Raw genomic sequence first — 13,679 nt, 5'->3', positions numbered from 1 at the left:
TCTAAAATCATCTTATATATGTACACACATATCTTATATGGGTCCATATTTATTATATAAATCTTCTGCATTATATACGTGTGTACAGATGCATATATTAATATGCTGTGGGGGACTGAGTTGTGTACCCCAACTCAGTATGTCTTTGAGCCCATTTCTGTGGACGTGAATCCATGAAAATAGGATCTCTCCGTGAATTATTTTTAGTTAAAATGTGGCCTAACTGAAGAAGGGTGGGCCGTAATCTCGATCCCTGGAATCCGTTATTAGACGAAGAAATTCAAAGTGAGAGAAAGCCGTGGGGGAGGGGCCAGAAACCGGAAGTGAGTGGAACTGGAAGTGAGCGGAACCGGAAGTGAAAGGAGAGGACACGACCCTGTAGGGGAATACCACCGGAAGCCGGACTTCTAGCCTCGGAAACTGTGAGCGGATCAATTATTGTTGTTAAACCGGCCCACAGTGTGCTTTTTGTCATAGCCGGAGGGACTCGAAGACACTCTGTCTCCACCTCTGAATTGGTTAGCTCTCCGAGGCAGGGCTCGTCTGCACCAAGACGGCTGGTCTTTCCCTAGCTCTTGCACACTGAATAGCTTATAATAGATGCCTAGTAAATATTTAATGAGTTTACAAATGGTGGAACTGAGGGGCCTGGGCTAGCAAATGCAATGACCTAGGTTGCAAGCAAGCCCTTTTTGCAATGTTTAAATTGAAGAACGTTTTTTGCATAAGTAATATATTCATGTGGTTCAAAATCCAATAGGATTTTTAAAGTTTGCACTGACAGAGATATAGCCACCTAGAGCTCTGCTCTACGTGGATGTCTGTATTTGCATACAGGGTGAGGGCAAGGCTGGAGCCAAAAGCAGCCCATAATTCTGCACACAGCAGATTGGGTTTCTTGTAGAATTTGCACCCAGTGGAAACTCCTGGGATGGTGGGAATTAGTGTGGCTAGAGCCTCAGAGAATAGATAAGCTGGAAATATCAGAAAGCCCCCTCAGTGAGGGTTATGGACAGTGAGGGCCTCTGAAGGGGGCACCCACAGAGGATCCAGCCATGGGGGGGGGGGCAGTGCCACCCTCAGTCCTGGGCAGGTGGGGCCCTGTACTTTAGAGGCCTCTGCTCTGGCTTTCTTCCAACACAGCCTGATTCACTTTGACACCCAACACTTAATCATTTTATTTGACTCCTTTTGTGTGTCATTTCAGTGATGGAAATCCATTTTTGAATCCTGAACTGGGTCGCTTCTGGACTGAGTTACTTCTTGGCCTGAGCTCGCCTGGTGCCAGTGAACCCACAACCCTCGCTGCAGGGGACATGCAGAGGACGAGAATTCCAGAGTGGCCAGGGTTGGGGGACAAGATAAGAGCCTTCCCTGGGCAGCTGGGGTCAGAGAAAGTGGTCCACCCCCTCATCACCCATCCCTCCCCGGTGTGACTGCAGCAGGTAATGAAAGCCTGGTCAGAAGGCTTGCACCCTTTGGGTTTCATTTTATTTATTTTATTTTATTAAAAACTAAACATGTGGAACACAGATAATTTGGTTCTGCAGTAGGCTTCCTTTGGCTCCTGTGTCTGAGGAATTTAACGAGGAGGAAAAACAGAAGGAAATATATACAGAGCTGTTTGGTATATTTGGAAAGGTTTAAAGCACATTTTTACTTCAAAGGATCAGTAGGGTAATCTCACTGGCCAAGCTGTGATCTGTAATGCTTCCCGGATCGTCAAATGTGGGTTTTTAAAAGGATTTGGGGGTGGGGGTTGTGAGGTTTTTCTTTTTCTTTTTTAATTAGTTTTAAAAGGAAGAGTGTAATGACGATAGAGCCAAATCTTTAAATATCCTTTTTGGAGTGGTCAGAATCGAGTTACAAACCTTAATGATCTCCCAGGGACCATAATATAGGCTGGAAAATAATTATTTTCCAAGCTCTAGTGCCTCTTTATTCCATCTGCACTGCCCTACGCACAGGGCCCACTGCCCCATTCAGTTCTGTTCTCTACCCCTCCCTCCTGCACCTGGTAAAGGGGGCAAGTCCCCTTTTAGAAACTCTTGGGATCATTCCCAGGTCACTGCTAGCAGAACAGTTTAAACAGTTTAACCCTTAAGAGTTTAGAAGATTGAAACAACCCAGGCTCTCTGGGTTCCTAGGATTTAAAATGGGCCAGCAATTGTTCTTGTCTCTTGGGACTTGTTTTTCCAGTAGCCCTCTTGTGTCTTGCTTCTTTTCCTGATGTTGGGTTTTTGAAATTCACCCATGTTTTTGTATGAGGCTTAGTTGATTCATTTTCACTGCCTGTATAGTATTCCATCTTATGAATTTGCCATGTTCTGCTATTGATGGATATTTGGATTGTTTCAGTTGTTGGGCTTTTAGCATCAATGTTGCCAGGTACATCCCTAGACACAGCCTGGTGGACGGGGGCTGCCCTTGCCCTTGAGAATCTTTAACCTCTTACGCAGGACTTCAAAACCCTTTTGAGGTCATGGGTATTTGGGTGATCTCATGAAAGCTGAGCTTCATCCCCACAATGCATGCACACAAACCTGGAACAATAGACAGGCAGACAGAAAGACAGAGACAGACAAACAGATAGGGAAAGACGATGGGAGGCAGAAGCATCGGCATGCACTGGTTTGCATTCCATTCTAGGGGTACCCTGAGGAGACTCAGGTGCATTCGGGGACCACCTCAGCACCACCAAGTGTTCTCTGGTCTGGAAGGGAAGCAGAGAGAACTTCTCAGCAGTGCCAGACGAGTTGCATCTCTAAGGGAAACTGGAGAAGGGAAGGTGGGTTTCCCTCTAAATCTGCTCCTGAATGCTTTTTTTTTTTTTTTTTTTCCTCCTTGGTGCTGGGAAGTTTCCAGATCCTGAGAGGGAAAAATGAGAGGTCAGTTTCCCCGGCATAACCCAAACACCCTGGTGCTCTTACAAAACCGGCTCTGCTCTGTGTGGATGTCTGTATTTGCATACAAGGTGAGGGCAAAGCTGGAGCCAAAAGCAGCCCATAATTCTGCACACAGCAGATTGGGTTTCTTGTAGAATTTGCGCCTAGTGGAAACTCCTGGGATGGTGGGAATTGAGTGTGGCTGGAGCCTCAGAGAATAGATGAGCTGGAAATATCAGAAAGCCCCCTCAGCGAGGGCTACGGGCTGTGAGGGCCTCTGGAGGGGGCACCCACAGGGGGTCCAGCCATGCGGGGGGCAGTGCCACCCTCAGCCCTGGGCAGGTGGGGCCCTGTACTTTAGAGGCCTCTGCTCCGGCTTTCTTCCAACCATGCCCTTCCCTTAGGACAGGAATTTTGCAGCGCCGAGGCCGTGTTCCCTCCATCCTAGGTCCATCCACTTTCAGGGCGCCCAGAAACCAAGACTCTCCTGCCCAGGTGGGTCCCAGATTGCTTTCACGCTCTGCTTGGTCCTCTTCCCCAGCCCCTTCGCTGAATCTGCCACCAGGCACTCAGACCTGGGTCTGGGGGGTGGCCAAGAGGTGGCTGTTTGCCTGAGAGGGTGTGGATGAGGTCTGTACCTGTGGGCTGAGCATGTCCACACATGGGTGAAGACAGAGCCCTGGGTGGGAAATCAGGGGGGTGGGCTGGAGCCTGGGTGCCAGCTGTCCCTAAGCCACCGCATTTGGGGACAGAACTCTGGAAAATTTGAGAATTCTGTGGTCCAACTGGGCCTCCCAGGTTCTTAGGGAGATGTGCTTTTGTCAATCTCAGATGCCAGAGCACGTTTTATTTAACACTTTGCCAGTCCAGCTCAGTTTATAACTTGAAGGACTTAGACATAGTATAAGTGCACTTCAGTTTGTCCTCTTGACCCCATGTGAGGGAGGGGTCTGCCAGGGCTGTACCCTCCAGTAGCAGTAGGTTCTTCTTTTCTGCCTGGGAGATTCAGCCCAGAGGCAGAGGTAGATTTGGGGGTCAGGAGCTTGAGGACAAAAGCTCACCTTCTGGAGGAGCCCCCAGGGAAACAAATCACCACCTCATTTCCCACCCTCTCTGACTGGCTCCCCATAACCCTCCTTGACCATAGCTCAGCTGCCTCATCTCCAGAGATCTGGAGGGAGAAGGGAGGTGGTCAGGAAAGTCCATCCTAGTTCTGGCTTTGCTGCCCTCTCAGAAATCTTAGAAGCAGAGCCTGAGGCAGGGGTTTGTGTACACGTGTTTATTGGGGGTGGGGGTGGGGTGGGGGTTGGGGGTAGGTGCTCTGGAGAAACAGAGAAAGGAGCAAAGCAGGAGAAGGAAGGAAAAGGGTAAGGAAAGCTGCAAGGGTGGGTCTTGGGCGAAGACCTGGTACCCCTGATCCACTGGGGGGTGCTACAGCATCAAGTGCCCCACAGTGTCCTGCCTGCACCCAGAGGCGCCCCTTGCCAGTCTGTATTAGCCCCAGTCATTTTGGGGGGCTGCTGGTGGGGAGGTGGTATAATTTCCCGGGGAAGGCAGTTCAGGTTGGTCAAGATGATTCTCTGGAGAAGGGGGGTAGTAGCTGTGCACTATTCACTGTCAATACTTACAGCAGCTGGGGGAATGGCTGGTCAAGGGGATCTGGGCAGGGGGGCACCAAAACAGCCTTTATCATGGCTGCAAACTCTCTGAGGACGTCTGGCCAAGAAGTCTCTCCTCACCTACCCAGGTTAGACCAGACCCCCATTCCTACCCCTGCTCAAGCTCCTTGCAGCTCTTTGCACTTGCTCCTCCAAGGCCCTTCCTGCTCCAGGGTGGTTTATTGAATGTCTGTCCCCCACCTGAAAGTAAGTTCCTCGGACTCTGCTAGCAAGGGCCTGGGAAAGAGCAGGTGCCCAATAAACATTTTTTTTGAATGATTAAACTTCCTCTTTTGTAAACTGGGGATGCCCCTGAATCAGAGCCCTTCTTCCCAGGAATCATTTTCCTTCCTCCTCTGAACTTTAGGATCTTGCTCTGGAAAAGTGGAAATGTCCAGGGACACTCTGTCCAGCCAGCAACCCTTCCCCCAGGATCTCCCTGGCTAGGGGTGGGACAGCCAAGCTCTGGAGTCAGACAGACCTGCAGGCAGATCTCAGCTTCCTCTCTAACAAGCTGCGTGACCTTGCCCAGGTTCCTGACTTCTTTGAACCTCAGTTACTTCTGTAAAGTGAGGGATAAGAAGCTTTTGCAGGGCTGAGGTGGGGCCTGGATAGTTTTATATCTAGTGAGCGCTCATTAGATAGAGCTGTGATTGCCTTATTGTTGAGAACCTGAGCGCAGAGAAGAATGGGGTGGGGAAATTAAGAGACAAGGTTAGAAAGTACTGGAACCCAGGCATGGCCTGGGAGACCTCTGTAGCCGGTTCGGGTGGTCTGAGTGGGTGGGTGGGTGGGGCTGCTTCCAGGCCAGGCCATTCTCTCTGCTGAGAATGTCACCTGCCTGGGCTGCCCAGGGAACAGAGAAGAGGATTGTGCCACTTTGAATCTTGTGCACCTCAGAAAAGCCGTGTCCTTTATTTCTAATTCAATATTGCTGGGTAGGACCTTTTTGCTTGTTTCTATGGAAATGTGACCCACCCAGTTGTGGGTGGTAACTTTTGATTAGATGGTTTCCATGGAGATGGGTCTCTACCCATTCAGTGAGGGCTTGCTTATTAGAACCTTTTAAGAGGGAACCATTTTGGAAAAAGCTTTAGAGCCCATGCAGCCAGAGACCTTTGGAATGAAGAAGGAAAGCACCCAAATGGGATCTTCATGAAATAAGAAGCCTGGAGAGAACGCTAGCAGGTGTCGCCATGTTCACTATGTGCCTTTACAGTTGAGAGGGAAACCCTGAACGTCATCAGCCTTCTTGAACCAGCTTATCTTTCCTTGAATGCCTTAGATTGCACATTTCTATACTCTTGCTTTAGTTCAGACATTTCACAGCCTTAGAACATATAAACTTGCAACTTAATAAATTCCCCTTTTTAAAACTAATCCATTTCTGGTAAATTACATTCTGGCAGCTTGCAGACTAAAACAAGGACTTCCAACATGAGCTTGGCTGAGAAGAGTAACAGTCCAGGGATTCAAGCAGAGACTGAAGAGCACAGATTCTGACTTCCACCTTGTGTGACAAAGCACAAGTGACTTAATCCTCATAAACCTCCGTGCCCTTCTGGGGAAAGGGGACGATAGTGCTACCTCCTCATAAGGTTATTGAGTCTTCTAAAAGGGGAGCTGAGCTGGCACCTGGCACAGAGCAGGTACGTGCATGGGACGTCTCCCATGTCCAAGGTGCCTAGCTGGTCCCACCTTGCAATTGGAAGCTCTTTGCATCCCTTAGTGACTCTTCTATCCTTCATGGTAACCTCCTGATAAGGACTCTCACCAGCAGGTTGAAAGAGGAACAGTAGCTTGCAAGAGGTCTCCCCATGGAGAGGGGGTGGCAGTCTTTTGACACCCAGCCATGGTTCCCCAATGGTGCCTTTCAGCAGGTGTGTGGATTTCCCAGGCACTAGGCAGTTGATGACTCCTTTTCATGTTGGGTCAACCATCCAGCCACCAGTGAGTCACCCAGCAAGTCCAAAGCCTTCATCTGCCTCTGATCCCAGGAGCCAAGAAACCACTGAAGCTCTGAAACAGTTCTTCCAGATTCCTACATGGGCATTGGACCAGGAGCCAGGAGGGCTGTCACAGAGTTGTTGGGCCAGGACAAGACAGCTTGACCAGTTTGGGACTGCTGGACAATCTCATCTCAGAATTCTGCGATTCTCTGCCACTTCTCTCTGTGTGGCTTTCATTGTCTTTTGCGCTCCCCTTTTCTATCAGCTTCTCTTTCGCTATTTCACTGTCTTTCTTCTTTATGCATTTCTTCCATTCTCCATTTCTCTTTCCTCGACGATCCATCTCTCTGTCTCTCTATCTCTGTGTGTCCTTCTCTGACTACCCTCCATCCTTCCCAGTGCCTTTTCCTCCAAATCAGCTGCTTTGTGCCCTCTAGACCACAGAGCCTTCACATCATGGGCCTTCAAACAACACTTTGAAAACAACTTGAATTATATTTTTCATAAATCCTAAAAAGTTTATTTCTATCCTTTTGGCAGCAACACGAGAAGATGGAAAGCTCCATGTTTCTTGGGCCTCGCTTGCTGCCAGTGGCCTGAGGAAGCTGCTTTATGTGCCATCCAGCCCTCCACCCCACCTTTGATGCCTGAGACCAAAAGGGAGGGAGATGGCCGAGTTTGGACCCCCTTCCTGTAATGCTTAAGTTCATGTGTTGGCTTGGCCAGGTCATGGTGTCCAATTGTCCAGTCCAGCAAGCACCTGCCTGACTGTTACCATGGCGGTATTTCATCTATTTAATCATTAGCCAGTCGGTTGCTGATTAATCTCTGGCTGACTTAATCTACAGTCAACTGAGGGGACCGCCTTTGGCCATGAGAAGACTCTCTCCAGCCGATCAGTTGGAGGCTTTAAAGGAGAACTAAGGATTTCAGCAGTCGGGAGGGAGAAGTTCTAGCTGTACTTCAGGTAGCTTCTCCCGGGAAATTCAACGTCACCATTGAATTCGCAATTGGCGCCTGCCCTATGGAATTCGGATTTTCCAATCCCCATGGTTGTGTGGGCCAGTTCCTATAATAAATCTCATACACACACACACACACACACACACACACACACACACACACACACACACACACACATCAGTTCTGCTTCCCCTGGCTAATATACCCCTCCCCTCCCAGCACAGCTGGCACATAGGTCTTGGACCTCAGAAGGAAAGAACTGTGGTGGCGTCCCCAGAGTGAGTTGGTGGCCCTGAAGGGAACACGGGTGCAGTGGAGGTGCCAGTGCACCCTGATTTTCCTGCTGTGAGACCAGATGGCACAGGCATCTCCAGAACATAGCTGGGTTTTTTGTTTTTTGTTTTCTGCCTGGGCAGGCACCAGGAATCGAATCCGGACCTCCAGCATAGCAGGCGAGAACTCTGCCACTGGACCACTGTCACACCACCTGTGGCTTGCTTTTTTTTTCTTTTTAACTTTTTAAATTGTATGTAAAAAAAGCTATACAAAGCAAAGAAATAAAAAAGCAATTGTTTTCAAAGCACTCTTCAAAAAGTGGTTATAGGATTGATTCCAGAGTTTGTCATGGGCTACCATGCAATCCTCTTATGTTTTTCCTTCTAGCTGCTCCAGAATATAGCGGACTAGAGGGCATAAATACTTTTTTATCATCACAATTGACTTTTTTTCCTTTTTTTGTGAACAATAACATATACAAAACTATAAATTTCAAAGCACAGCACTACAGTTAGTTGTAGAACATATTTCAGACTTTGACATGGGTTACAATTTCACAATTTTAGGTTTTTACTTCTAGCTGTTCTAAAATATTGGATACTAAAAGATATCAATTTAATGATTCAGCATTCATATTCATTTGTTCAATCCTATCTTCTATGTATAATTCCACCATCACCTTTGATCTTTCCATACTTCTCTTTAGGGTTGTTTGGGCTATGGCAATTTTAAATTTTTGCTATTGGAAGGATCTGTCACCAATATGGGGTAGAGAGATGGAACTATCTGATGTTCTGGAGAGGCTGGACTAGGTTTCAGGACTTATCTGGACCAGTGACCCATCTACAGGTTGTAGGTTTCTGGAAAGTTACTCTAGTGTTTGGAACCTTTGTGGAATCTTATATATTGCCCTAGGTGTTCTTTAGGATTGTCTGGAATGGTCCTGGTTGGGGGTTGGCAGTTTACGACAGGTAGCAAGGTCTACCTGAAGCTTGCATAAGAGTAGTCTCTTGACTCAATTTGAACTCTCTCTGCCACTGATACTTTATTAATTACACTTCTTTTCCCCCTTTTGGTCAGGATGGAATTGCTGATCCCATGGTGCCAGGTCTGAATTCATCCCTGGGAATCATCTCCCACACCGCCAGGGAGACTTTCACCCCTGGATGTCATGTCCCGTGTAGTCATGTCCCAGTGCAATGATTTCACTTGCAGAGTTAGGCTTAGAGAGACCGAGGCCACGTCTGAGCGACAACAGAGGTCCTCCAGAAGTAACTTAGGCATACCTATAGGCAGTCTAAGCTTCTCTGCTACCTGATAAGCTTCACCAGAGTAAGGCTCATGGTTGAGGGCATGGCCTATTGATTTGGGTGTCCCTAAGGTTTGGCACAGTATCAGGGGATTCCCTGATGGCAAGGTTTAATAGTTCCATAATCTTTCTCCCCTCCCTCAGGGGACTTTGTGTGGCTGGATTTTTTTATTCCGAAAAATTTAGGTCTCCAGGCAAATGACTTGTCAAAAAAATTTAGGCTGTGAAGGTTCAATTCCAATGCAAATGATTTTACAAAACTTCCCCAAATTGCACGCAAAAAGCCAAGTTTCACGTGGGGCCCCCAAGCCTCCAGAAGTTAAATGCAACCTTTTGCACGTTTCTAAAGTGCTTTTTTCCAGGGAGGGGGTTCATAGCTTTCATCCGATTTTCAAAGAGCCACAAGGAGCCCCACCACCTCCCTCAAAAGGGTGAAAAGGTTAAGGACCATTACAAAGGTAGCAGGCACAGCGTTTTTCAGTTGCAAAGAAAACCTCTGTCTGCCCGCCCCTCTTATTTTTTATCTCCCCCTCTTTCCCCCACCCCCACCCCCCTTTTTCTCCTTTGCATCTTTTCTTTGACATTTCAAAGCCCCCTCTCCTGGTTTCGATTTGAAGCTCCCGGATAAAATCGATCAATTTCACAAAAAAAAAAAAAAAAAAAAAAAAAACCGAGAAGGACTCGGGGGCCTGGAATTCAAAGTCCTTCGCCTTGGGTGAGGGTAGAGCTGAAGCCAGAGGCAGGCGCGCAAAACAACGAAAAAAACCACTGCTCCAGCACCTCGTTTTCTCGCTGCTTCCCGCCCCCCCCCCCCCAAAAAAAATGAGCTGGGATGGGGGAGGGATGTAATCAAAGAAAAAGGTTTAAAGTTCTTATTGGCGCTCAGGGCACTCGGGGCGGTGGGAGCCGGCTGGGCGACTTGCCCCGCCCACGTGGCAGCAGGAAGCCCCGAAAATCTGTTTACTACCTGATTCCGCGACCTCAGGTATTTGAGGAAGCCAGTCCGGCGACTTTAAAAGGCTGCGAGGTGGCCAAGGTCATAAACTGGAACACAGGAAGTGCCTCTTGGAGCTGAGACCTCGTTCCTGTTTTATTGATCAAGGAGGGCAGCCCAGTGGAGTTTAAAAATAAAAAGGAAAATTGGACCATCCCACCCAGCTCCTCTCTGGTTCGCCTTCAGCTTCCAAGCAGCCTGTATGCTGTTCACCCCAGTTCACCTCTGAGGGGAAGGGGCACGAGGGAGGGAGGTGGAAATTTATGGCTGTGGCCCTGACAGGAAATTCAAAGGTGGGGTAAGACTCAGGGGTGGGGGCAGACCTTAATCTCATTCCCTTGGGTTACTTTGTGGGTTGCAGGTATGAAGGGGATATCCTGGCCATCCCCATTTATTTAAAATGTTGATAATTTGTTCATCGTGGGTTTTTTTTTTTTTTGCATTCATTGTGCTTTTTCAAAACCCAGCATTAAAATATTATTTATCTTGATAACTGAGTTTTTTGACACTCCCTTAATTTTGTGCCCCAGGCCTCACTTGAAATTCCCATCTTGCTGGCCTGGGCTGCTCTGAGAGGGCTCAAAAGCCCAGTCTGGGTCGGGAAACATTTGGGACGTTTGGGGGTTGCAGGCACTGCTCAGAGGCACGGGCGTTAGAGGTGGAGGGAGAGACCAGGAGAGGAGGGAGTTGGAGTGTGCTGGGTGGATTCCTGGGCAGATCAAGGCAAGAGAGAAATCTCATTTTCCTCCCCGAGGATGTGGCACGGTTCCCTGTGACATCTCTGGCTGTGATTGAGAGAGGGAGGCTTGACCATCTGACGTGGGGTCAGGGGCCTGGATTTCATTCCTGGGAGCCCAAATCAAACTAACTGTGTGGCCTGGGGCAGGCTATGCTGTACTGAGACCGAGGGCTCCGTGGGTGAATTTTTAAATTTTTAAAATTTTTTTAGTGGAAAAGACCAGCTAGAGACATCCAGAATTTGAGTTTTTTTAAAAAGCAGTATTCTAAAATGCTTCTTGGATCATAAATGATTACCCTACCCCTACCCCAAAAGCCCATATTTGATTAAAACTCTTACAATAATGGCTAAGATTTATTGAGTGTTCACCCCAGGTCAGACACTTTGCCAGGCACTTTCAAAGCATTATCTCTTTTAATCCTCACAACAAGCCCAGGATGTCGGAACTATTCTTTATTCCCATTTTATAAATGAAGAAACTGAAGCACAGAGAGGTGAAGTAATTTGCCCAAGGTCACACAGCTGCCAAGTAGTGAACTTCAGGACTTCTCTGGTGGATTTCCAAAGATCCAGTTCTTAATTAGATACTGCCCATTTGTGTAAATTTTGCTGCATAGAAGGACATTTAGGGATAAGTGTGGATGGATTCAGAGAGGCGAAGTCACCTGCCCAAGGTCACAGAGCAGAGACTGTAATTGGAACCTCTTTGCTGCCTGCATGCAGAGTAGCCTTCAGAGTGGATTCTTCTTGCCTTGTTGCTGTGTCCCAGAATGAATTATGCCACCATCCCAAAACAGCTCTCTTTTTTTAGCCAGGAACAACCGGGGCATGTCCTCTGTATCATGCCGCACATCCTCAGGCTGAAAGAGAGGAGGCTCCAAAGGTCCAAAGCCAAGGATGAGGGGTGGGCTGGACAGAAAGCAAGAGGAGAAACCAGGAAACAGAATGTCCTGAACTTGCCTAACATTCCAGGAAAAGGGAACCCGACATTTAGAGGAATGGGTGCAGCAGCCTGCTTGCCATAGAGAAGAGTATGCACTGTTGGTCCCCTGTCAGTAGTCATCCATATCTCTAGAGTATTTGTTGTTGAAGAAGAAACAGCTGTGAGGTTAAAAACACTTCCTAAGTGAAGCAATGCTGTGTCCCACAGAAGCTGAGACACAACTGGTTTTGTGCTATGCCTTAAATGCAGAGGCAAACATGATTAGACTTTTTGCTTTTCATGAAAACCAGTCAGGGAAGACTCATTTTTAAAGGTCTGTTGAACATTGGGTTCTGATTTTTAGTTCATAGAGTGCTTACTGTTGAGTGTTTTAAACACACTGTCTTCACACCTCTGTGTGACAGGTAGACATTAGGAAATCTTTCCTTTTCACATATGAAGAAACTAGTGCACAGAGAGGTTAAGTTACTCATCCAAGGTCACACAGCCAGTAAGTGGAAAAGCTAGGATTCAGATTCCATTTTTGTGAAATCCCAGACACCATGTTCTCAAACTAGGCTCTGAGCCCTCTGGCCAGCCAGAAAGCTAATGGAACATACAAACAATTTGCAAGGCTCTCCAGGGAGCTTCAGAGATTCAAAGCATCGAAGAAATGACAAAGTCTTGGGGACCTGCCTTATAAAGTTCTCTTAATCCCTTTTCCTGGCCAAGAGACAAGAGAGAAGGCCCATTCCAGGAGCTAAGAGTTGCTATCCAAGAAATGCAGAGCTGTTTGGATCATATCAAATGTTCTCTTCCCAATAATCCACTGAGCATTTATCAGACAACCTTGTGCAGTTGTTCACGTTGTGCACTGTGCAAAGAGGATGCCATTTACATCCTTGCCATAGAACGTTTATGTATTTTAATTACATTAGGTTTCCAGCAGATGGCAGTAAAGTGTCTCGTCTAGCAAAATTAGTATGCTCTGACAAATTTCTGAGATAGAAGTAAGGTGACTTGAGGAAGGAACTCTATTTCCTGATTGCACAGAGTTACAGTGTGTGCTAGCACGCTGAGGTTCAGAGAGGTGATGTCTCTGGTTCAGGACCACAGAACTGATGAGAAGTGAAGTCAGCTTTCAAAGCTACAACTGTGGACCTAGTCCTGGTCTAGACTTTCAGCCACTGTCCTGGAGCTCCTAGGAGGTTCAGAAACAATTGACCTGAAAATGGGGAATAGAAGGTGGGAGATTATGTCATGTGTTGATTTTTTGGACATATTCTGGAAAGGAATAGAGGTCTGGTCAAAGTGCAAACTTTCTGTTTTGGGGCTGTAAGCCTAATAAGAGTGGCAGTACTAACTTCCAACATCAGGTTCTTCTAAACTATCATGGAGAAAACTCACTCAAGATGTTTGTTTAGGCCAAATCCCATTGCAACCAGATTCTGGGTTTGCTAGAATTTGTTTGCATCGGCTTAACTTAGGTATGAAAATCTTTTACTCTTGCAGGAATGCACTTTGGTTTTATAACATAGCATTGTAGTTAAGAGTGTGGGTTCCATGGTCACCCCTATGTGGATTCAACCTTGTAACCATTAGCAAGTGATTTATACCCTCTGAGGCTCAGTTTTTATGTCTGTCAAATGGGAATAACAATAGTCACTACTGCAGAAAAAGTGAAGCGTTTAGCACCACACCCAGCACATAAAAGTTGTCTAGCATTAGGATGAATGGCGTTTGATTTGCACATGATTGAACCCTTTGCTTTCATCTAAGCCTAACATGGAAAGAGCCCAGTCACAGGTTTGGGCATTTTAGCATGTTTTCTGGTCATCAGGACTTCCTGGAAAGGCTCATGTTTGGGGAAATTCTGTCATCCATATTTTCAGTCCTATTTTTCTTCAATCTGTAGCTGGAGGTGGAGATGTTATTGAGAGTGGGCCGTTTAGATGATTTGTCCAGCTGTAGCTGCATTGGTTTC

The 13,679-nt window shown here is 47.1% G+C and overlaps 1 long non-coding RNA gene across 4 annotated transcripts; it reads left to right on the top strand.

Moving 5' to 3' along the window:
- The first annotated feature begins 217 nt into the window (after window positions 1-217).
- Window positions 218-8,033, top strand: LOC143682260 (uncharacterized). 4 transcript variants are annotated; one of them, XR_013175050.1, is made up of 5 exons: window positions 407-518; window positions 1,208-1,445; window positions 2,650-2,788; window positions 5,953-6,192; window positions 7,033-8,033. It is a non-coding gene; the product is annotated as an uncharacterized LOC143682260 (long non-coding RNA). The 4 variants fall into 4 exon arrangements; XR_013175052.1 differs by having other exon boundaries at window positions 218-422; window positions 5,953-8,033; XR_013175051.1 differs by lacking the exon at window positions 2,650-2,788 and adding an exon at window positions 2,859-3,380 and having other exon boundaries at window positions 5,953-8,033.
- Window positions 8,034-13,679: the final 5,646 nt, after the last annotated feature.

This window comes from Tamandua tetradactyla, chromosome 5 (assembly GCF_023851605.1).
Source record: "Tamandua tetradactyla isolate mTamTet1 chromosome 5, mTamTet1.pri, whole genome shotgun sequence".
Classification (NCBI taxonomy): Eukaryota; Metazoa; Chordata; class Mammalia; order Pilosa; family Myrmecophagidae; genus Tamandua; species Tamandua tetradactyla.
The sequence above is the reverse complement of the archived record's forward strand: the minus strand, read 5'-3'. Positions and strand labels throughout refer to the sequence as shown.